Source organism: Rattus norvegicus, chromosome 2 (assembly GCF_021556685.1).
Source record: "Rattus norvegicus strain SHRSP/BbbUtx chromosome 2, alternate assembly SHRSP_T2T, whole genome shotgun sequence".
In the NCBI taxonomy this organism is placed as follows: Eukaryota; Metazoa; Chordata; class Mammalia; order Rodentia; family Muridae; genus Rattus; species Rattus norvegicus.
In genome coordinates, this window is record NC_141535.1 from 176,965,620 (window position 1) to 176,990,788 (window position 25,169).

Sequence of the window (25,169 nt, forward strand, 5' to 3'; positions counted from 1 at the left end):
AAAAGTTGTTGAGTTTGTGAAGATTTTGAAATTTTTACCTATAATAGGGTAAATATCAATAAAATCAGATTCACAGATTACCAGATATTGGTATTAACAAGAAATTATTTCATAATAATTACCATCACTATGCTAAGAAGCAAAGAGACAATCGTGAACGAGTTAGGGATGAACACCAGCTTAGCATGCATGATCCTGCATGCAAGGCATGTTTTAGCTTTTAAAAAGGGGTATATGGGGTTAGGTATTTAGCTCAGTGGTAGAGCGCTTGCCTAGCAAGCGCAAGGCCCTGGGTTCGGTCCCCAGCTCCGGAAAAAAAGAAAAAAAAGGGTGTGTGTGGGAGTGCTGACCTGGGGGTTAAGAGCACTGGCTGTTCCTCTAGAGGTACTGAGTTCAATCCCAGCAACCATGGTGGCTCACAACCATCTGTGATGTAATCTAATGCCCTCGTCTGATATGCAGACAGAGAAGTCATACATAAAACAAATAAATCTTGAAAAGAAAAAAGTGGGGAGGGGTGCATGGAGATATGGTTCAGCAGTTAAGAGTCCCCTAATTATGGCCCAGGCACCCATGTTAGGCAGCTCACAACCACCCAAAGAACCATGCACCATCACCTGGCTTGTGAGTGCATCTGTACACACACATGCATGCACGCACACACGGACACACACACACACACACACACATACATATATCCCACCACACACACACACATGCACACACACACAAACACGCACACACACACATACACAAACACACACACATACATATATCCCACCACACACACACGCACACGCACACACACATACATATATCCCACTACACACACACACATACATATATCCCACTACACACACACACACATACATATATCCCACCACACACACACACATACATATATCCCACTACACACACACACACACATACATATATCCCACCACACACACACACACACACACACACACACACACACACACTACAGACCTAAAAATAATAAAATAGTACTTTATTAAAGGATCAAGGATGGAAGATTTTAGAAAGAAATGGGGAGGGGACAAGTCGATCAAATTTGGAAAGCACTCTCTTAAAATTCAAAAAATCCGTGCGTGTGCTTAAGAGCAGACGGCACGAAACAACAGAAGGCGCAGAGATGTAGCCAATCTGCAACCCCTATGCTGGACAGCCCAGGACTCCTGTAAACCAGGTCCAGCATGCGGTGATCTCAATATCATTGAGAATGTCAAAAGGTTTCACAACCTGAAAAGGTCGGTCTGGAAGTGTGGGAAAGCCCGTGACTGCATGTACACCGAGCTGGCTACCAAGGTGTGTGGACATTGCTTACAACTCAGAACAGATTCTGAACAGGCAGGGGCTCGGTGCAGCCAGCCTTGGGGTTTTGCAAGACAAGATCCAGCGAGAACAGCGCGTCTTCACCTAAGGTAACTTACAGACTGGGATCTAAGCTAAGGAGGAATATGAAGGAATGAAGAGGATTGATTTGCTTTTCTTTTTAAGACAGCAGCTCGGGCTGGGGATTTAGCTCAGTGGTAGAGCGCTTACCTAGGAAGCGCAAGGCCCTGGGTTCGGTCCCCAGCTCCGAAAAAAAGAACCAAAAAAAAAAAAGACAGCAGCTCTATGGAGCCCAAACTGGAGTAGAACTTGAAAGACCATGGAGGACTGTAGGCTAAGAGGTGTGTGTGTGAGGGGGGGCGTCGTTATCAGGAACTCTCCTGAGAAAAGAGCACGGAGTGAACCAGATGAGGCCATTTGTAATGAGTGAGAGACTGAAAGAATAAGGGATACCAGCAGAGGAGCAGCAGAGGTCCACAGTCAAGAAGGCAGTCCACACTCGCAGGGCCGACAGAGAGGGTGAGAAGGAGGCAGAGCCACACTTGCCATGCAGACCTGGTCCACCCCTCCACTCCCACCTCTCAGCTCTCCAGCTTGTAGAGACTTTGGGAGCTGTCTGCATCCTCTGCTCCTCCGTTGCTGACAGAACTGTAAGTGTAGCAACACCATGTTCATCTCTAAGAGCCACATCTCTGGCATCTCTGCGGAGAGGCCAGGAGCCGCAGAACTGCCCGGTTAATGTTAGCAAAACGAGTTTGGGGTTTTGAAGATGCACTATGAAGGGGACAAGGAGCTGAAGCAGAGGTTTCTGGATATGTCAGGCGGTACAGACTCAGTGTTTTGCTGAGGCAAGACCCATGGGTGGACAAGTGATGTTTGGAGAAAGTGTAAATAGGACTCAACGTTCAGTGCCAGTGCTTGCATAGCTAGCTTTGTGACAGTTCATCCGTCCTGAGTCTTCGTCTTCAGTGATCTTCACTGCATTGAGAGAGGCACGGCAGAGAACTGCTGGCGTCTCAGCTGGTCCTGGTCCCAAAGAACTGCTTCTAAACAGGTGCACATCCCCGCGTCCTATTTACTCTCTCTCTTCTCCCCTACCATTATTAAAAATAGATTTTAAAAAATCTAAGCCTTCTGGAGGCTTTTGCCCTTCCTTCCTGCATGAGACCTTGTAGGCATAAATTTTTCTAAGTCAGTTTTAATCAGGGTTCAACCTCTTCTCTAACCCACCACCCACCAGATAGTAGAAAAGAAAAGTTATTAGGAGACTGGGGAAGTAGACCTTTTTAGAAGTAGTTTTTTGGGGGGGTCTTCACTGTCAGGATATCAGCAGTTCAGGCCAGTAGCAAACACCAAACATGAATCAGCAGCTGCACTTCAATTCAGAAGAAACCGTTAGGCTTGCCAACCAGCCCAAGTTCATGGAGGCAGCAAAACACCGCAGGAATCACATGTGAGGTTCTTTGGTGCTTTTCTATGACGTCACCACAACCAGAGCTTAACAATTCAGTGTAAGGTGAACCAATGCATGCTGTTAGTGAAGAATAACGAGGCAGAGCAAAGCAAAGCAGGGTCGTATTTATATTCCTTCTAAACATCATTCATCCTTTTATGTGTCCAGTAGAGCAAAGCATCCTTTCACCCGGGTCTATCCAGGAAAACATCCTTTCACCTGTCTGCCCCAGCAAAACATCATTTGACATCCCTGACTTTCCAAAGAAACCTCAAGTTTCTACTTCAGAACCCTGAGAGCAAGATGGACTTCCAGAGAAGCCTTTGACAACCTATCAGACGGGGAGCTGACAGGTTTAAGCCATTGCATGTAGACTTCCATGGGTCCAGCCAACCTTGACATTCAGGCTCAGAAACAGGATCCCTTGCTCCTGATTCTCCCTTCTGCACTAAGCATGTCCCCAGCAGAGGAGAGCTCCTGGGGGTTCCTTCTCTGTACACAGAGGCACCGCTGTCAATCAGCCTCTTCTCATACTTCAGTCCGGCAATATTTGCCACCAGCCAAGAGGGACCAGATTTCATTCACCCTACACCAGTAGCCAGAGCCAGACAATGCAAATAATAAGCAGTTAATGTTTGCCACCGTAAACAAATAAAACCAGGAATTTCAGTATTCCAAGTGGGAAAGATCTAACTGAACTGTCACTTGACTCCTTCAGTCCCTGTCAAGAGACAGAGTCACCTTTATTTGAAAACACAATGTTTTCTGTGCCTGGATAGGCCGCTGATGGTCAAAGGTAGTTAAAGGTTATGAAGGTTCCCAAGTTCACATAGTCCAGACTCACTGGGTGAGCAATTCTAAAGGGAAGTCTCCCACCAGGAAAGTAACCAGAGCAGAGGCCATAAGATTTACCAGAAGCGTCTGGGGCAGCTAGGCCACCTAGGTGTTCTCCAGAACCTTCTGTCTGCATTCACAATTTCTGCTCTTGCAAAACTTGCCATCTGATTGGACCACAAGTGCCACCTTCTTCAGGGAGCCCAGATCTGCCATCACAGAGCTGGGAAGGAAGGCAAGAAAAGCACCTGTAAGCCAGTGACAGTCAGACCTGAGTTGGTTTCGGTAACTCAGGCCTGGGATTTTCACTACTGAGAGGCCTGGATCACAGTTCAAGGCCTGGAGTAAGCTCAGGACTAGTCTGGGTAACTTAGCGAGACCCTGTCTCAAAGCACACACAGAGAGATGACGATATGACTTGGAAGCAGAGGGCTCACTAAAACACCTGCTAAAAGAAGACCCCGTGTTTCATCCCCAGTACTGAGAAAAGAAAATGCAGACCAGAGCTGCTGGGTGGCACCAGAGCCATGGAGCAGGCTCCTGTCCCTCTTTTGGAGCCATAGGAGAGAGAGAAAGATCAGGAGCTCCAAGCAGATCCGACTCAGGAATGGGCTGTGCCTCAGGAACCAGAAGTAAATATTTTTTCACTGTAAATAGCATATTTGTGACTTTGAATTTCTTTACTACACACCACCCTCAAAACTCAAAGAATTTTTATTACTTGGAAATAAAAATGAGGCTAGGTGTAGTGGCGTGTGTCTGAAATTCCAACAGTGGGGAGACTGAAGCAGGAGGATCCTCAGTTCAAGGTCAGCTTGGACTACAAAGAGGTACCACGTCTCAAAGAGGGGACATGGGGAGTATACTAGGTCATGCTCAGGGGCAGCTAAGTCTGAGAGTGGTCCATCGCCGATCTCAGGTTAGAAAACCACACAAGAGCAGATGCCCCTCCACAGGACACTAACACCAGGACCGGATGGAGCCGACTGCCTTGGCTGCTGAGCCAGAGTGGGATGGGGTGTTCTGAGAGGTCACTTTGCCAAGTGTTTCACCTACAACATCCACCTATTGGCAGAGGGGGAGCGTCTTTCCAAACCAGACAAGGAAGTGGTGACTGCCACGTCAGCTGATTCAGACTGTAGATATGGAGAGGGCTGTGTAGCCCTTTAGAAGGGAGAAACCCCCCCCCCCACTACAGCAATGGGAGAAAGAGAGCAAGAGGCATCGCTCTCTGTCAGCTCCTGAACCCTCAGACCCCAGCCGGCTGAACACATCCAGTGAGAATCTGCTGCACACAGCGGATACCAGGCTTCCTGGCCATCGCTGAGAACGCAGGCAGAGGGATGCAGAATGCCTTCAATGAGCCCAAGCTGCTGAATGGGAGGGATGGGAGGACAAGGAGTAATATCACAGAGTGACAAATTCCATAGTGAGCACACAGGACAATGCTGCATCTAGGTTTGGAGGCAAAGAGGCCCCCCCCAGGAGGAAGTGACTTGCATATCTCTGCTAACCCTCCCACTGCTCTTGACAATAGCCTGGGAGCACCCACCCCAGTCTCAGCCTGCCATGATGTCCTCCTCTGCTCTGAGACACCATCCCTGCCATCTGATGTCCTCACCACACACGCATGCACGCATGCATGCACACTCGTGCACACACACATGCACGCACACGCACATGCGCACACACACACACACATCTGCCTGCAGACTGGTTCCCATCCAACCTACAGGTCACAGGTTCTGGTTTAACTATGGTGGCTTCCCTTGGGGTGTGATGACGTTCAGTGGGCTGTGATGGATGGCTTTGCCCAAGCCTTGGCTTACCTACACACCCACCATGTTCCCTGCTTCCTTCCCCCAGCAGCACATTATGCTGTAAAACAACCAACCATGATGAAGTTTCGTTCTTCCCTAGAAAGCCCTATTCTGGAAAACTCTGGAAAATTTATGCCACCATTTTGTAAAGCACATGGCACTAACCTGAAGTCAGCATGTCGGTAAGGGGAACGCAAACGCATTATGTATAACTCAGGCTTCCATGGCTTCGTGTTTATATTACATTTAAATTCATACATTTTAATTTGCTTTACTTTTAAATATTTAATGTTTATTACACTTGAATCTATGAGATGCAGAGCATCAAGCAACCTGCAGGAACAACTGCACGTCCCACTAAGAGCCTGCATAACCATATTCTTGCAGTCTTCACAGACACCCTGTGATGGGCACATTTATTTTTTTCTTTTCTCTTTTTTAATTTTAATTTTTTTCTTTTATTGAATGTTTTTATTTACATTTTATTTATATCTCCTTTCCCAGTTTACCCTCCAGAAGCCCGCTATCCCCTCCCCCCTCCCTCTGCTTCTATGGGGGTGCTCCCTCCCTCCCACCTCCCCGCCCTGACATTCCCCTACACTGGGGCATCGAGCCTTGGCAGGACCCGGGGCCTCTCCTCCCACTGATGCCCCACAAGGCCATCCCAGGGCCTCTCCTCCCGCTGATGCCCCACAAGACCATCCTCTGTTACATATGCAGCTGGGGCCAGAGGTCCATCCCTGTGTTCTCTTGGGATGGTGGTCTAGTCAATGGGCACATTTATTATGATCTTCATCACACTCACGATAAAAATCAGGATTAGAGCTTAGGTGACCTCCCTCAGATACACAGGCCAAGCTACGGCTGGGATTTGCTCTTTAGGGCTTCTAAGTCTGTTCTTTCTCTTTTACCATCAAACCACAGTGTGACCGCATGATGAACACATTACTGTCCCACAAGCCTGAGGCAGGATGGCAAATGTGAGGCCAACCTGGGCTACACAGTGAGACACTGTCTCCAGTAACACACATAGGATTTATTTGTTTTATTTTTAAGAATTATTTATTTATTTTATGTAAATGAGCACAGTGTAGCAAGAGGGCATCAGATCCCATGACAGATGGTTGTGAGCCACCATGTGGTTGCTGGGAACTGAACTCAGGACCTCTGGAAGAGCAGTAAGTGCTCTTAACCACTGAGCCATCTCTCCAGCCCCTAAAAATAAATCTAAAAAAACAAAAGAATAAAAACTTTAGTTTTGTCTCATACTTCAGCAGTATTAAAATAAAATGGAAGAGAATTTATATTTTTGTACTTTCTATATCGGGTCTCAGGAAACCCAGTCTTGAGCCAAATACAGCACACTACCTTTTTGTTTTGCAAATAAAGTTTATTGGAACGTAGCCACCCACAATCATTATCTGTTTTCCAGGATCCTTTCTCTCCAACCTGTGTTCTATACAACCCACAACAGAAGCAGATGGCACTGAAAGCATAAATTAAAATAGTGGCTACCTGGCCTTTACAGGGAGCTTGCCAACACTCACTCTACAGCAATGGTTCTCTGTTTTCAAATTTACTTATCCCTTTTTAAAAATTAGAACATAATTATATCATTTACCCCTCCCTTTCTTCCCTCAACCCCTTTTATATACCTCCCTGCTGTGTTCTGCACAACTTGGTCCTGGAGACCTGACTGGGGCAACACAGGATGCAAAGAATGACAGACACACATTCGAGAAGCTGGGATTGGGTGGATCGTGTCACTCTGATGAAGGGAACCCACTGTATAGCCTGGAAACTCAGGAGTTGTACACAGCTACTATGCACAGCTTAGAAGGCGATGCTAGCTGGTCTCTGTAGGGAGCAGCCTCAGATTACAGTGACCCAGGAGAGGGAGCTCCAGCTGCTAATGTCCGCATGCACTGTACCCTGTCGATTCTCACACAGACCAGGGGAAGGCTTTGCCATTCCCATGGGTCTGAGGCAGTAGAGTCCTTGACATGTTTGTGCCCTTGTCAACAGCACACATTCACTCAGAACTTCATCCACTCCAAACACCCCTCCTTAGCTCATTCTCTCACATTCATGGCATCTATATCTGTATTCATATCTAGATGTGTATAGATATAGAGAGAGGTAGACATGGGTGTGTGTGTGTGTGTGTGTGTGTGTGTGTGTGTGTGTGTATTCAGGGCTCATCAGTGGTTTTGGGGGGCAATTGCTTTGGTGTGCTTTTGTGGGGAGACGACTATTTCTCCTGCTCTCAGCATTCCTTACAGAGCTAGGGTTGAAGATCTATGAGGTTCCCCTCCCCACTTTCTCATGCCTATTGGTGTCATCCTTGCTCAGGCCGCTATGTTGATATGACCCACAGCAGATCTTTGTTCCTCTGCTCTTACAATCTTTCTCCCTCCTCTGCTATGCTCCCTGAGCCCTGGGTGCTGGCGCTGTGCTGCAGAGGTGTCGGTTGGAGATGAGCACCGCATGGTCACTTTCTCTCTGCACTTATCAATTGTAGGTTTTTTAAATGACTCTGACTGTTGCAAAGAGACATTTCTGTGAAAAGGGATGAAAACTATACTTATCTGTGGGTGTAAGAATAAATATTTAGAATAAATATGTAGTTGAGAATTTTGCTGATTTACTAACGTGGCCATTGTAGGTTCTCCTCCAAGATCCGTGACTTCACTAGCCCTAGCTGGCTGGTTAGGTTTGCAGTACCAGACATGGCGTTCCTCTGTTTGAATGAGCTTTAAGTCTAATTGGACACCGTTGGTTACCGCTAAGATAGACAAGCCACTGTTACACGTGTAGGGATATTATGCCACATTGTCGCAGTTCACAGGTGCCATAGCTACATAGAACTATTGACTGCATAGTACTTTCTAGAACCATGAAAGCTGTCCTCAGAGAGAAGGCATTCAGGTCAGATCCAGCTGAGATCTGAAGTATATGGTGTCTTCAGCAATAAGGACTTACCTTCAACTTCTGGGGGGCGACCAGGGGAAACAGCCTATATTGTTTTGGGAATCTCTCAAACAATTTTGACTGACAACTAAAAGGGGGGCTTATGCCTGGTATTGGGTTTTTGTTGTTGTTGTTGTTGGTGGTGGTGGTGGTGGTGGTGGTGGTGGTGGTGGTGGTCTATAGTTCTTGAGGGAAATATTGTCAGCCCAAATGGGAATATTTCATTTAAACCGTATATGTATACATATGCATACACAAACATATCTGTATTATGTGTGATTTTATGTAAACAGACAATAATATGATTCCTTATAACTTCAGACAAAATTCTCTTTTCTCCTCTTTGTTTAAGTATATGCGTATTTTGACTGCATGTTGTCTATGCACCAAACATATGCACTGCCCAAAAAGACCAAAGAGGGCATCAGTTCCCCTGTGACTGGAGCTACAGTGCCACTGGGAATCCAACCGTGGGCCTCTACGAGGGCAGACAGTGCTTCTAACTGCTGGTCATCTCTCCAGTGCCTAACGATGGCCCTCAATTCTGACTACTGACGAGATGGATGGAAAACTCACTCTTTTCCTCCTTTTACACAGTCAATGAGAACCCTAGCCCATGCCAGGTGAGCAGAATCAGAGCTGGAGACGGGAATAAATCATTAATTCTTTTAAAATTTCTCCACCCGGACAGGGTAAGCGCTTTGGTTTGCACATCAGTGAGGGAAGCCAGCGCAGGAACCTGGAAGCAGAGACTGAAGCAGAGGCCACAGAGGGTGCTGCTTTCAGACTTGCTCCTCGTGGCTTGCTCAGCAAGCTGGGCCCTCCCTTATCCATCTTAAGACAGTGCCCTACGGGTTCGTGTACAGCCAATCTGACGGAGGTGTTTTCTCAATAAGTTCCTTTATCCAGGTGATTCTTGCTTGTCTCAAGCTGACAAAAACTCTCCAGGATGCACCCCAACTGACATTTTCTTCTGATACTTACTCCTTAATAGTCTTCTAATTGCATAGTTACTTTTGTCATTGGTCATAGATTTGTCAGAAGGCTGGGTGTATTAAGCTAAAATTGCCTTGTGCCCCATAGGGATTTATTTTATATCTCATTTTAAATAATGAAAATAACCTAGCATGGTTTATCAAATTACAGACATTAAATGTTTATCGGAGAAACATTAAAAGATGCAGATAAACAAAATAAAAGTATTACCCACCATCCTCCCACCAAAAGAAGAGCACAGCACTTCTACTGACGGTGGAGCTTGTTCTGCGCCTCACTCAGCAATGCACTTCTTCAGCCACTCCCACCAGCCGCAGGGGTAAAGCGATGTACAGCTTGCTGCTCGCTGGAGCATCAGCACTGACAACTGTGCCAGACAGGTAGGAGGTCACATCGGTCACTGCATGTACGATAATCTCACACTCATTAGGTCAGCAGCCACTCACAGCTGGACAGCACTGAGCATGGTGACAACAGATCACGTGAGCTCAAGCCATGCCCTCCTGCCTAAGCTGTGTGCAGTGTGCTCTGTGTGGCTCTGAGATCCCACACCCAGGTACAAGCCCTAAGCATACACATGCGCCCAGACTTGCATAGAAGTCAGTTCACCAAAACTGTTGGAGGCAAGAAAACCTGGGGAGGTTTTGCAGACAAAAAACAAAAACAAAAACAAAAACTGCTCCAATATTTGGAAGCCCAGTATTGCATATGGTGGGTGAACACACTGTGAAAGATTCACACAGCAGCAATAGTACTAACCAGGGCTGCACGTGCCAGTTTTGTTAGGTGAGCACAAAAATGAACCAGACAGGAAGACAGAGAATGGGAGCCACTTGCCCATCTTCTCAGTACCCAGGGCACATGGTGCCTGTCATTCCCACTCCCAATGCTAACTCGGAGCCCTGCTTCTTTGATCCTCTGTGATCTACCAGCTCATACCTCTAGCTCTCCAAGCCCGTTCCTGGGGCTAGGATTCTGTAGATCCCACCACATTATCTCCCTTCTGCACCCCTGAGTTCTGTTCCCTACTCTGTTCTGCCCAGCCCCACACAATGCTGTCCTCTGCCCAGCTATCACCCCCTCCCTTTCTCTTGAGGCAACTTCTCAGCATCTCTGTGCCCATCACTCACTGTCAGACACTTGCCCCAGACAAAACCACATGCTTGCCACGCCCTCTTCCTGTCCGTCTGATAACCCTCGGGTCTTCTCAAGCCCTCTGCTCCTCAGAGGTCTTCTCTGCCCTGTGCCAACTCTCCTCTCTGGACAAGTTCAATAAAGAGCTCTTCACACTCTCACCCTTCACAGCCACCTCCTCTGCTGTCTCCTCCTTACTCTCATAAAACCAGTCCCTTAGGTGAGGCCTGTTCACTCACGGTCTCTGTTCAGTCTCCTACAACAAATATTTAGTTAAAAGCTATAGGTTTGGGTCAAAAAAACACAGAATATTCTTTTCTCAGTCCAGATGGCTAGATGTACAGATTGAACAGAGATGTTTGTCAAAACTCCATTGATCAATATTAAAATTCTGAACTTTGAAACCTTACTATAACAATGGCACGGGGGTATGAAACATTTCCCATTTTATATACATCTTAATTATTTTCTTATACCTCAAAAAACTTGTACTTATGTACCTTAAGATACCTTCTTAGACCCTACACTCTTAAACATCTTAGATTCTCCAACATTTATAACTTGCATTTACCAACTTTAAATATCTTTCATCTGAGTTTTTATTTATTTCTAAATCATTTTTCTGCCATCATCCAAGTTTTTTTCTACATCCTCTAACCTTTATCACTTGCATATATCAATCTTAAACATTTTCCTAGACCCACAAACATCTTTTCTCAGACCTTTAAATTTTACATTTTATATTTTTATCCACTTACTCATTATGAGTCAGAGGTGGTTAGTTGGTTTTTGAGAATAGTCATTAAATATGAATCCTGTGAGCAAGGCAAACCTGTTTGCCCTTTTAAATAAGAGACCTAGTGGCTTTAACTAACCAATTAATTGACTAATGAACTAACACAGTGGTGGATTACCTGGGGTAAGGAGCTATTTGCCTGTTGGTTTTTAGCTGTTAGGCTATAATTAGCTTAGACATCGATATGATTAGAGACCTGAGAAGGATAAGTTGTAATCTAAATGGCCTATGTATCAATTAAATTGACAGAGACTAGTCCATATTTTATTACCTATACAGTTATCCCTGGCTCCTGTGTCTCTATGGCACCAAGGGCAGAGGCAGTCTTTGCCTACCAGGCCCAGAAGATGAAGAGGTTTTTTGCTGTAGAAGAGGAACATGGGACTGATCTCACCTTGTCATAAGCAACATGGCAGTCAATTCTCCAGTTGTCCTCTGTCCACAGTTCAGGCAGGGCTGTGGCAGTGTGTGAAGTATTAAGCAGTTTTGTTCAGTGGTCGTCATACCACGATCCCGGTACTGTCTTATATCATTGTGTCCATATACTCTTGGAGACCTTGGGGGAGTCACTGTTAGGATTTTGGAGTCTATGTCTGTCATGGTAAGTTAAAACACATTAAATGCCATATGGAGCAGATCTCTGACTGGTTTGAAGGCTAGTCCTACCTAGCATATTTGAGTTCATCTTTGTCTGTTTTTAGGGTGTTTTTTTTTTTTTGCTCTAAATTGTACCTTACAGACATAAAACAGGAGAGCAAATAAAGCTTTAACCTTGTAATTAACTGTATCATTTCTTATCAAAATTTAAAATATATTTCTGAACATATTAAAAGATTTGATTATTTTTAAGGTAAGTGACTATCAGTTCCTGTTAGGTTTGAGCCTTAAAAATTACAGGTTTGAATTGAAGCTCTTCTAGTATAAAAATAAAATATTTTTAACCCATAAACATATTCCAAAAGAAAATAGGAACTTTTCTGACTTTTATATGGTATATCATTATAGAATATAACAGTTTCCTGTATGATTAGGTTTAAGCTGAAGCCAGTGTCAGAACAGAAAAAGGTTAAGAAGTGGGGAAAATGGCCAAGACATTGGCTAAAAGAGCTATGATCTGCTCAGCTTGTTGGGCTGAAAGGAGGGGGCTGCTGGAGCCCTACCAGTACTCAGACAAACAGAAAGGAAGGAAGATGGATTTCAAAAGCAGGTGATTTTTTAAAAAGATTTTATTTCTTGTGCATGCTGACAGGAGCCTGATATAGTTGTCTACTGAGAGGCTCTGCCAGAGTCTTACAAATACAGAGGCAGATGCTCACAGCCAACCACTGAACTGAGAACAGGGTCCCTAATGGAGGAGTTAGAGAAAGGACTGAAGTAGCTGAAGAGGTTTGCAACCCCATAGAAGAACACAATATCAACCAACCAGACACCCAGCCCAGAGGTCCCAGAGATGAAACCACCATTCCCAAGAGAATACAGGAGTAGACCTATGGCTCCATCCACATATGTAGCAGAGGATGGCCTCGTTGGGCATCAATGGGAGGAGAGGTCCTTGGTCCTGTCAAGGCCCAATGTCCCAGTGTAGGGGAATGTCAGGGCAAGGAGGTGGGAGGGGGTGGATAGGTGGACAAAGGAGCACCCTCATAGAAACAGGTGGGGGAAGATAGCAGGTTTCTGGAGGGGACACCAGGAAATGGGATAACATTTAAATGTAAATAAAAACGCAATTAAAATAAATACATAAATAAATAAAATAAAAAGCCAAAGAAAGAAAGAAAGAAAGGAAGAAAGAAAGAAAGAAAGAATTTATTATGTATATAGTGTTCTGCCTGCATGTATGCCTGCAGGCCAGAAGAGGGCACCAGATCTAATTATAGATGGTTATGAGCCACCATGTGGTTACTGGGGATTGAACTCAGAACCTCTGGAAGAGCAGATAGATAGTACTCTTAATTTTTGAGCCACCTCTTCAGTCCAAGTGAGTGATTTTTAACCTTTCTAATATTGTAAACCTCTAAAAATTGTTTTCAAATGAAAGATTTCTTAATTTTTACTCCTGGTATCATCATAATTTACAGAGCAATATATTTGACATAATGAAAACTAAGAGACAAAGCTACAACAGACTAAAATACTTCAGGAATGTATATGTAATTGATATCGTATTACATCAATCAATAGCTGTATTTTTAAATGAAAACCTTCTGTTATCATATTCATTATTTATATCATCAGATTGCCTGAACTTTTTAAATCATAATTTTCCCCCTTCAAGGGTCCATAATTTGATTGCTGTTGTCTACTATAATTTCTAGAGTCATTATACTTTCTATCATCATTATAGTTATTTTCATTAAAATTTCCTCCCTTCTTGTAACCATCATATATTAATAAAGACATTATAATAAAATATTTATTATAAAAAGTGTTCCATAGCTTTATATATTTAAATAACTTTTAAAAATTGCTTTTGCAGTATAAAAATAAAGTATATTTTTAAAAAGTGAAGCCATGGGCTGGAGAGATGGCTCAGAGGTTAAGAGCACTGAATGCTCTTCCAGAGGTCCTGAGTTCAAATTCCAGCAACCACATGGTGGCTCACAACCATCTGTAATGAGATCTGATGCTCTCTTCTGTTGTGTCTGAAGACAGCTACAGTGTACTTATAATAAATGAATAAATAAATCTTTAAAAAAAGTGAAGTCATAGAGCACAACCATAATTTTTGGAATACAAAAGCAATTTTTTGACAGCCTAAACAATCCAATGTTTCTAAAATTAATATCAAGTACATTATTTTGTTGTTATAAAGTTTGCCATCAAGAAAAGTACTTGTATAGAAACACACCAAGGTGAATCTTTAATACCTCATTAAAGAAACATTGTTTTAAGTCCTATCTTTTGTAAATCTGATTTTTAGGACAGGAATTGCAGAAAAATAACCCAATTTAAAAGTATCTTTAGAGACCTGTTTCTTTGATTGGCTCATTCCCTGTATTGTTGTCCAGACTGGCTCCAAACCTGAGGTACAAATTTTAAGCTAACTTTTTGTTACAGATGTTACAGATTTTAGACCATACCCAATAACTTAAATGACAATAATCTATAACCAAGACATGAAGAACATAGTAAACTTATACATTTAAGACCAGTCAGAAACAAAGATGTAGTGACCACATGTACTTATACATTTAGAATAGACAGATAAAAGTTTTCTTACTTTTTCTAGCTGTAATGTCAAGAGAGGAGCATCTTGCTGCCACCTGCCGAATGCAGTTCTCATGGGCACAGAGATTTTGTAGCAGAACTAGCCCTTCCTTACCAGAGTAGCTGAGAAGCTGCTGGTGGTCCTTTAAGAGAGGCTTGTGCAGATCAAGCAGCCCCCTTGGCAGGGCTTCCCCAGCAGTGCTGGACTCCAAGGGCAGCAACAGTTTATCAGTTTTTTGACGTCCCAATTCAACTGTTTATTCCCACCTAAAAAATCCTTGAAATGAGTTAAAGTAAAGTCAAGGGGTAAACATCCAGCAGACAAACATCCAGCAGACAGACAAACATCCAGCAGACAGGCAAACATTCAGCAGCAAACATGCAGCAGACAAAGGTTTGTTCATTTTTCCTTTGAATATGAAATACAGAGCAACAATCCAGCCACTAAACTAAACGACAGACATAAACTGACAGATGCGGACAGACCAGCGCACCAAGGACAACCAATAGAGTTGGGGACAAGAGGGAAGGGACCCAGATATCCCACCAAAGGGATCCATCCAGGTGTCCCATAGTGAAGGAGTTAAAGACAGAGGAGCGAGGCACCAAAACAAACAAACAAAACTAAAGTGGAAGACAGAAAACAAAACCAAGTTTCAAAGATAACACTGTGCATTTGAGCTGTCCGAGAAGAGTCTCCGAGTCCTAAGGGATGGATTGTACTCCAACCGCCTAGGCAAGAGGAAATGTGGAGATCCTCTGTCCCCTGCCCCCAGAACATTACTGCGTCCAACTGCCTTCACTTGAGTCACCAAAAGGTACCAGAAACAAGACCAGACCAAGAAAAAGAACTTCACAGGTAATAATAATAATAATAATAATAATAATAATAATAATAATAATAATAATAATAATAAAATTTTAAAATCCTTAGCGTCTCACAGAGGGCCCAGCTGGCCACCCCACAAACTACACAAAACCCATCTCAGATAGACACGATGGTTTATTGAATGGAGTCTCTTGGATCCCAACAAAGCACGCGCACACACACACACACGCGCACGCGCGCGCGCACACATACTTGCATGTACACCTATGCGCACTCAAAATAAATAAAATGGCGGGGGGGGGGGAGGTAAGTAAAGCACGTGGTCAGTGTGCGGTAATGTGCTGAACACAGATCCAAAGCAGGAGAGGACTGACAGAGCAGAGACTGGGACCTCTGAGAGGGCGAGCACAGGAGCAGAGTGTGATAACAGAGCACACAGAACCCCTGTGTCAGGCTGGTGTTCAGTACGGCGACAGAGAAGGCAGAGAAGACAAAGAGGACGCGCTGAGGGAAGCAGCCCCTGAGTCCTTAAGAATGGAAGCTGCTGGAGACTCTAAGCCAAAAGGTGCAGGTTCTACATGGTTCAGGATTGGGCCAGCTGCCCCGTTAAAACTTGATGCGGGGCGGCGGGGGCAGAGCTAAGCAGCCATTATTCACTCAGGTGAGGCACACCCATGAGCAGAGCATGCGATGGAAAGTGGACAGATGTGGCTAACGGCTTGGTTATGAAGCATTCTACACACACTGCACACAGCATGTTCCCAAGTTCCACCACTGCTACTGTGTTTCCATAACTGCTTCTTGTCTCTCTCCACCTACACTCCTTGGAGATCTTAAAGTGAACTTCAGATCCTGTGTCAACCCTCACACCCTTCGGTGTGTACCTTGGTTTCTTGCTGTGTCCTGCCTCTCTGCTGGGGTGCCTGAATGTCAGCACACCACAAGGAGAAAGCAGGGCAAAATTTGAAACGGGATGAAGTGGACAGGCAGAACCCCATCTGACTGGAAGCACGGGCCAAGAATACCTGCAGGGGTGGAGGGGAGAAAGCCTTCCTCGGGAGTCTCAGGCGCTGCTTTTTAGTTAAAGGCCTTCCCCCGCAGTGATCCTTAGTGAAGCCGCTCTCTGATACAACCCTTGCTTGTTCATACTGGTTTATTTGATGGTCGATATACATGCACATACTTTATTTGGGATGAGCCAGGGATTAAATACCTTTTTCGGGAAGGAATGCTCAGGAAGGGAAGCTCATTGGCTGAAGCCTGGGCTACCTATCTAGTTACCTCATTAGCATGGAGGAGAACCCAGGTGTTATGCTAGGTGACTCAGGGACCATGGTCCTCAGTGGGGTGTCTTGGTTCGTAGGCAGGTAGGGAGCGGCTCCACTCCCACCTGTCTCACATCTCTGAGACTCCTGGGCTTTGAGCTCACTCAGCCTTGCTAGTTCTTATGCCTGTCTGGTAACCGGGTCGTACATGCCCTCCCTATACCTTGGAAAGTCTGTTTCCCATGTCGACACATGTCCTTGTCAAATTAAGAGACTGAACAATCATTTCTTACCAAAGGGCAATTTTCAATAATTGTCTCAAAATATATTATGCCTGTTTTGTCCAAACCAGAATCAAAACAGGGACCCCAAATGTGACTGAATACATGGGCAAGATAGCCACGTCACTAGGGAGAAAGAGGAGAGCAGGAGAAAAGGAGGGTGGAAGGGAGGGAGGGAAGGAGGGTGGAAGAGAGGAGGGAGGCAGAGAGGAGGGTGGGAGAAAAGGAGGGAGAGAGAGGGAGAAGGAGGGAGGGAGAGAAACCTGTAAATGCAACAGCAGCCGGTCCCCATGTTGAAGCTACCACTGATGTCACCTGCTTTGAGATAGAATGTGAAGAAGGAGACAGGAGCTTCTGTTCACATAATTTAACAGTTAACAGTTGTAGCCTAGCAAACAGCACTGACTTCCCATTCTGTGCCTACCACTGCAGCTCAACCCCCCACCCCACCTCCCACTCTCCCTGACACTAGTAACCACCTATGGAAAGATCTGCCCCTGGTAGCTGGTTTCATTGGAAGACTGTCCTTGACCTTGCTGTGAAAGCTGTAATTTTCTTTCTTTACAAGTTCCGCAAATCTAAACCACAAAGTTCCCACAGTCTGTAAAAAGACCAATTAAATTAATGGCAATCCATTGGTGTAGCTAACTGAGACCAAAATTCTGTCAAGGAGTCCCACACGGAAGGCGGCAGTCCAGAGTCTCCCATTCCGAGGGAGGCTGTGCAGTGAATGTGGTAAAGGCGGGTGTCACTAAGCCCTGACATTTTGAGTTTGGAGTTCAATTCCCAGGACCCACAAGGTAGTAGGAGTAAACTGGCTTACATATACACATACGCAGGGGAGCAGGGGAGGGGGATGGAGAGAGGAAAGGTGGGAGGGAGGGAGAGAAGGAGGGAAGGAGAGAAGGGAGGGAGAGAAGGTGGGAGGGAGGAAGGAATTTACAATTTAAAAATGAATGTTAATTTTCTGAAGGATTATAGGGTATTCTAGAACATCAAAGGAATCAGTAATATCATTTATCTCGATGGGAACAGTTAAAATATTCCCCATGAGCCCCTGCAGTCATCTTTATTTGGCTCTTCCTGGAGTGACAAATGTAATCTTTAAGTGGTAGAAGTTTTTGCTTTGCTCAGAATTGTCCTGACTCTGACAGTTTAACTGCAGTCATCTTGGGCTGGGGAGACGGCACTGGTCAGAGTTCTTGGTGGGTAGCCTACCTGTAACTCCAGAGCTCCCTCAGAAGGTGGAGACAGGATCCTGAGAGCAAGATGGACAGCTATAACTAGCTATCATTCGGAGAGCTCTCCGTCCAACTGAGAGATGCTATCCCAAAGGAAAGGTGGAAAGCAAGCAAGCAAGATCCCTGCAGTAAACCTCCATGCACATTCAGACATGCACTTGTGCATACACATACCCCACACACATGTGAACACACATGCAACATGAACACACACCACACATATACCAATTTTTAAAAAATGGAGCTATCTTAAAACCTGTATTATTCATTCCTTTCATCCTAATTCAAGACAGAGTTTAGTGAGCAGAACTGAAAAGAATATGCCAAGTGAGATCAATCAAGGGGAATTTAGACTATCATTTCAAAAGTAGAGTCAATCTGTTCGTTTAGAATTAAGTTGTATCCTTGGAGTGAAAGTTTGAATGTGATAAATTTTTTTTTCTGCATTAGAAATTAGATGCCACACAGGGAACTACATTCCTGACTTTGGATGGGAGGGATATGAAGCATGATTACTTCCGGGTCACTGGTCTGATGTCCTCACACATCTCGCTCTGGAAAACATGCAGCAGTGCATTACTGGACAGGATGGAAGGAAGTCGGGAACAGAGGTCACAGTTCGCTCTGAAGACAAGCTCAGGCTATGGCCACAACTGCTGACAGCAGGGGGAAGTGGGAAGGTTCTAATTATGGAGGGGGAGGGGCAGATAAATACAGAGAAGAGGCTAAGGAAGAGAAATGAAATCGACATTTCCCCTGCCCACATACAAGGACGGAGCCTAACACTATTGTCTGTAAAAGCAACTTTTATTCACCTGTTGTAACTGTCATCTTGGAGGCTCACTGCCTCTGTCTGCTAACCTAAGCCTAGTCCTGGAAGCTTCTAGCCTCCATACAATCTAGGCTTAGTATGTTTCAACCTCCAGGACTTGCTACTGAATAAGCTCTTGTTTTCTAGCTCTTTCTGAACTCTGCCTGGGTACTTCTCATTCTCTGGCTTGTCTCATCTTTAACCTGTGTCTAGCTTGTTCTGCAGACTGTTTCTGTAAAACTCTCTTTCTTCTCTCTGCATCACCCCTTAAGTAGCTTCCCCTTCCCCTCTTTTCTCATGAGAGTTGGGCGTATCCTATTCTGTCAAATCTTTCTCTGATTTATCACTTTTTCTGTCACTCAATTAGACATCACTTTCAAACATGGCTGCTTCCTTCTACAAACTAACTCTACCTTCATTGTTTGGGAGCAAAGGCGTGTGTTAAGGGTGTGTCTGTATTCCAGCCAGAGGGATTAAAGCTAAGTGCTAAGGCTGGGCCACACCACAAGTAGAAAAGGGTTTTTCAAGTAAACACAATGTCTGGGTTCACAGTGTGATCAAATATCCTGACCCATGGAAGGATTCCTATCCAGCTTCCTTGAGAAGTAACTTTTTTATCTGATGCTAAAATAAAACATAGTTTACAATGGTAATATTAATTTTATTAATAATAATAATAATAACAATGTTGGCAGGAGCAGGTTTGGGTGAGGAAGAAGTCCCACCACTTGTGGCTGTGCACAACTGTGTAAATGGTACAGCTATTTAGGAAAAGTGAGTTTTCATAAAATTAGGCATGGACTCTCCATGTGATCCAGAAAGTTTGTCCTTAGCTACATATCCAAGAGAACATGTATTTACCCAGCAAAAAGTTATATGGTGGAGCTGGAGAAATGGCTCAAAGGTTAAGAGCACTGGCTGCTCTTGAAAAGGACCTGTACCCAATTCCCAGCACCCACATGATGGTTCACAACAACATAGAGCTCAAGCCCAGGAGATCTTGTTCCTTCTTCTGGCCTCTGAGGGCACCAGGCACATGTGTGCTATAAATAAGCACATACAGGTAAGATACTCACGCACATAAAATCTTTTAAGTGTTTGAAGTTATACACTAATGTTCATATGCACATTATTCATAATAAACTAGATGTAGAAATGGCTCGCAAGTCTACCTGACAGGCTAAAACATCCATACAATGCAGTACTGTTTAGCCATAAGAAGGAACGGAGTGTAGGATACACTACTCCACAGGTGACCCTTAACTCACCATGAAAAGGGAAAGAAAGCAGTTCTGCACACTGTCCGAGCCTATTTCTGTGAAGACTACAGAATAATCAAAACTCCTAAACACATATAAAAGTCTATTCCTGTGTGTGCACAGGCTTTTCTAGGGGCTAGGGGAAGAAGGAGGAGGAGGAGGAGGAGGACGAGGACGAGGACGAGGACGAGGACGAGGACAAAGAGGAAGAAGAGGAAGAAGAAGAAGAAGGAGGAGGAGGAGGACGAGGACGAGGACGAGGACAAGGACAAGGACAAAGAGGAAAAAGAGGAAGAAGAAGAAGAAGAAGGAGGAGGAGGAGGAGGAGGAGGAAGAGGAGGAGGAGGAGGGGGGGAGGAGGAGGAGGGAGAGGAGGAGGAGGGAGACTGTTGATCATTCATGGCTTATTTTTTATTAATAAAATATTTTCATGAAACTTATGAATATATTACTTCTTTTACATTCTTAAAAACACTGGATTGCACATTAAAAATATTTTGCTATCTTTCTAATAATGTGTGTGCTTATCTGTGTGTGTACACATGCATGTGGTGGTTTGAATGAAATGTTCCCATAAGTCTCAGGCATTTAAATACTGGGTCCCCAGTTGGGGCCGTTCGAGGTGTGAATTGTGGAGGAGGTGTATCTCTGTGGATGGGCTTTGAAATTTCAAAAGCCTCTAGGCAGCTGCAGTGCTCTCTGCCTGCAGCTTGCGGATCCTGCTTCATCTCACCACCATGGCTGCCTCATGCCCTGCTCTCCACCATGGTGACAATAGACATCTATCTTGGGGAGCTGTAAGTTTCAGATAACACTTCTGTCTTAGTTGGGCTTTTACTTCTGTGAAGAGACACCATGACCAAGGCAAGTCTTACAAAGGACAACATTTAATCGGGGCTGGCTTACAGGTTCAGAGGTTCAGTCCATCATCATCAAGGTGGGAACATGGCAGCATCCAGGCAGGCATGGTGCAGGAGGAGCTGAGAGTTCTACATCTTCATCTGAAGTTGGCTAGCAGAATACTGACTTCCAGGCAGCTAGGATGAGGTTCTTAAAGCCCACACCCACAGTGACACAACTAATCCAACAGGACCACACCTTCTAATAGTGCCATTCCCTGGGCAGAGCATATAAAAACCGTCACACCTTCTTTCTATAAGTTGTTGTGGTCATGGTGTTTTAACCAGCAATAGAAAAGTAACTCAGTGCAAGTGGGTGCAGTACCCTCACATGCCAGAAGAGGGCAGCAGCTCCCCTGTTGCTGGAGTTATAGGCTGCCTAAACTTGGAGCTGAGAACTGAGTTCTCTGCAAAAGCTTTGCATGTGCTTAATCACTGAGCCATCTCTCTAGCCTCCAAACTGTACATTTTTAAAGGTGAATTTTATGGGATACAAATTATACCATGCCTTTAAAAAAAAAAAGGTTAGTAAATGGAGCCAGGCATGGTGGCTCACACCTTTAATCCCAGCATTTGAGAGGCAGAGAATTTGAGGCCATCCTCACAAAGTGAGTTCTAGGAGAGCCAGGGCTATATATGGAGAAACTCTATCTGGAAAGCAAACCAACCAACCAAACAAGCAAACAAACAAAAATGTTAGTATATGAAAAGTGTTCTAAAAATAGAAAGAAAGAGACTTGGGAGTAGTCGCTATATTACTGTTGTAAGTCATAAAGCATCCTCCAGCTCTGGTCTGAAGTCCCATACTGGTGTGGGCTCAGTGGGTGAAATGTTTGCCATAAAAGCCTAGTGACATGAGCTCAATCCCAGGCCCACAGTGGAAGGAGAGACCCAACTCCTGAAAGTTGTCTTCTGGACACAAACCACAGCACTCACATGCTAGCACACATGTGTGCACACATGCACACGCGCACACACACACACACACACATACACACACACACACTTTTTTTCTCTCTTTTAAAAAATATTTTTTTATGGGTATGTTGTGTCTGCATGCATGTCTGTGCTCCATGTGCAAGCCTGGTGCCAACCAAGGCCACAAGAGGGCGTTGTATCCCCTGGAACTGGAGTTGCAGATGGTAGTGAGATGACATGTTAGCCTCTGGGAATTAAACCTGAGTCCTGTGGAAGAGCAATCACTCTCCAGCCCCCCTGTTTTCTTCCTTGTCAAATAAAACACTGAAGAGCCCTCAGTTATGGTATATGACATATTATGGTATGTCATCTCCATGTCTAATCAATTATGTGGTTTGGTACACGGCAAAGAACATAGGATTAGGGACAACTGGACCTAGTGTCAGCTTTTAGTTGACTACTTGCCTTTGTCCTTGGTGGAGAGATTTCAGTTCTTGGGACGTTGGCTGCCTCATCCAGGAGTCTAGGACATCCGAGCCCCTTCCCACCCTAGCCCCTTCCCACCCGAGCCCCTTCCCACCCGAGTTACAACAATAACGATAAAATCATGCCAGTGAAGTATTGGCCTATTTCCTGCACTAGGACTGGTAGCAAAACCAGATCACCCTGTGGGAGAATGAGGAGCAGGCAGGACTGAAGGCTGAGTGTAGCTGGCAGGTGAGAGGGCGCGGAGACCAGGACGCTTTTAACAATGTCTGGCATGCAGCGCAGGGTTGCTACAGCCTGATATGACTTATCCGCTAAAAGTTCATGGTATTGAGAGGGAGTAGAGCCTTTAGGAAGTCGGGCCCACTGTATGTGTGTGTGTGTGTGTGTGTGTGTGTGTGTGTGTGTGTGTGTGTGTTGCGGGGTAATCGGGCAATTAAAGCGGTGAGTTAGGGGAAATAGAGAGCAAGGCTATCCATCCTGTATGGTTTGCCACTGCCACACAAGTAAAAACATTAAAGATGCAAAGGAAACTAACTTTGCACATCTAATGCTCCCTATCCTTCTTCTGGGAAATACTTGGTGACAGTGGTCTCAGCAACACTGGGTGCTGGGTCCTGGGTGCTAGGTGCTGGGTGCTGCCAGAGCCAGCCAGTCAGTCAATGTGGGGACCATGACTAGGGAGTGAGGATTCTAGGAAAGGGAGAAAGAAGAGGCAAGAGCCAGGTATGGGAGGGCCGCTGGTGACTACCATGCTAGAGAGCAAGTGTGTGTTCTCAGTGTCTTTAAAGGCAAGCAACACAAAGCATGGCCAAGTCCAGGAAGATAAACAAGGACTACAAATGCTCACATGGTGAGTTTATGGTGCAGTACCTATGTTTGACTAAGGCCATTCCCTTCAGGCAAGGACAGTCTCTCCAGGACGCATGCCTAAGCAAAGGCATAATGCACGCCTTTATTTATTTATTTATTTATTTATTTATTTATTTATTTATTATAAGTACACTGTAGCTGTGTTCAGACACCAGAAGAGGACAACTAATCTCATTACAGATGGCTGTGAGCCACTACATGGTTGCTGGGATTTGAACTCAGGACCTCTGGAAGAGCAGTCAGTGCTCTTAACCACTGAGCCATCTCTCCAGCCCATAATGCACGTCTTGATTACAAAGACAGATGTCAGCAGACTCATTCATGATTCCCAAGCAAGAAGTCAGTCAAAGTTAACTCTGGAAGTCCTTCCCACATGTGCTGGATGCCGCATGTTGGCCACACATATCCCTGCCCTCTAGGCAGGAACTTGGCTCTCACCGCTGTTGGGAACAGATGGAAAGAGGAATCCAAGCTTTCAGTAAGGTTCTAGAAAGTGCTTTAGAACAAATGGAGCCGTGCTTCAGAGAGCTGCCTAGAATGGTGTAGGGGACAGGGCCAGAAATCCGCAAAGTCAAGGAGAGGGGCCACCAAGACTCCCTGGGGAAAGCACAGGCAAACAGAAACAGATGCCCTGCACACTGGCCACTAGTGAGTCAGGTGAGGTAGGTGCTGGAGAGGTCACTGAGTCGCTAATGAAAGCTGTGCCTCTGTGGCCACACTCCATCCCACCGACTGCAAGATGCAACCTACAGGCTTAACCCAATTGGTGACATTCCTGTGTTAGATAGACCGTTTAAGAAATGTCCGAGAGTATGACAGGCAAAAATGAAACCATCATGCAGCGTCAGGTTGGTCAGGGCACAGTGGCGGTGATGAGGGAGCTGTGAGAAAGGAAGCAACAGCCACAGAGTGCAGGATGGGCAGAATCCATACAGACCACAAGGCCGGTCTTCAACAGAAACTAGACACAGTGGCATTCGTTAATGAGACAGTCAGGGCTCCCTCGCCAGCCCACTCCCCAGGCACTCACCTGGGAGCGGGGCACTTCATTCTCCCTGGCAGTTTATCAGAAGACACAGTGTCAATGCTATCCCAGTGCCTGTCAAACACAGCATCAGCACCGCCCAGCCAAACCCAGAAGGCCCTTAAAAAGAAAGGGCAAGAGTCGAGAGTCGCCACACAGACTCCCCTCCTGACTGAGGACCTCCTCTAGAGAGTTCACTCAGAGGCAGGAAGTAAGCCTCTCCGGGTCATTTAATCACCCAAAGCACACTGGGGCTGGAACCAGCAGATAAGGAGAATTTTGGAGGGAGGGAACAATTTTTGAGGCAGAGTCATGCTATGTACACCAGGCTGGCTTCAAACCCGAGGTAATCCTCCTGCTTCTTTCTGTTCCAGAGTGCTGATATTACAGCTGTATGACACCCCACCCACTTTCAAGGTAATTCTTTTAAAAAGTGGATTTATATGTACTGTGTGTTTGTGAGTATGTGCCTGGTGTGGGCGGTGCTCACAGGGGCCAGAAAAGGGCGTCGGATCCCTTGGAGCTGGAGTCACAAACATTCCTCTGCAAGAGCAGCGAGTACTCTTAACTGGGGAGCCATACTTAAGTACCAGGCTTTGTGAGAAGGGTGGAGATGGGGCTGGCAAAGACAAGGGACTTACATGCTATAGCTGTTTTCCAACAAGCCTCTGCAAAGCAAGGCAGCCAGGTTGGAGAGGGGTCAGGGGAATTCCACTCAGT

General features: G+C 45.2%; 1 long non-coding RNA gene across 5 annotated transcripts; it reads right to left on the reverse strand.

Moving 5' to 3' along the window:
- Nucleotides 1-6,513: 6,513 nt before the first annotated feature.
- Nucleotides 6,514-24,655, reverse strand: LOC103691620 (uncharacterized). Of its 5 annotated transcripts, none has more exons than XR_015676443.1 (5): nt 24,456-24,655; nt 14,577-14,840; nt 11,751-11,949; nt 9,641-9,793; nt 6,514-6,687 (listed from the first exon to the last, which is right to left on the reverse strand). It is a non-coding gene; the product is annotated as an uncharacterized LOC103691620 (long non-coding RNA). The 5 variants fall into 5 exon arrangements; XR_015676448.1 differs by having other exon boundaries at nt 14,577-14,830; nt 24,456-24,645; XR_015676444.1 differs by having other exon boundaries at nt 6,534-6,687; nt 14,679-14,840; nt 24,456-24,623.
- Nucleotides 24,656-25,169: the final 514 nt, after the last annotated feature.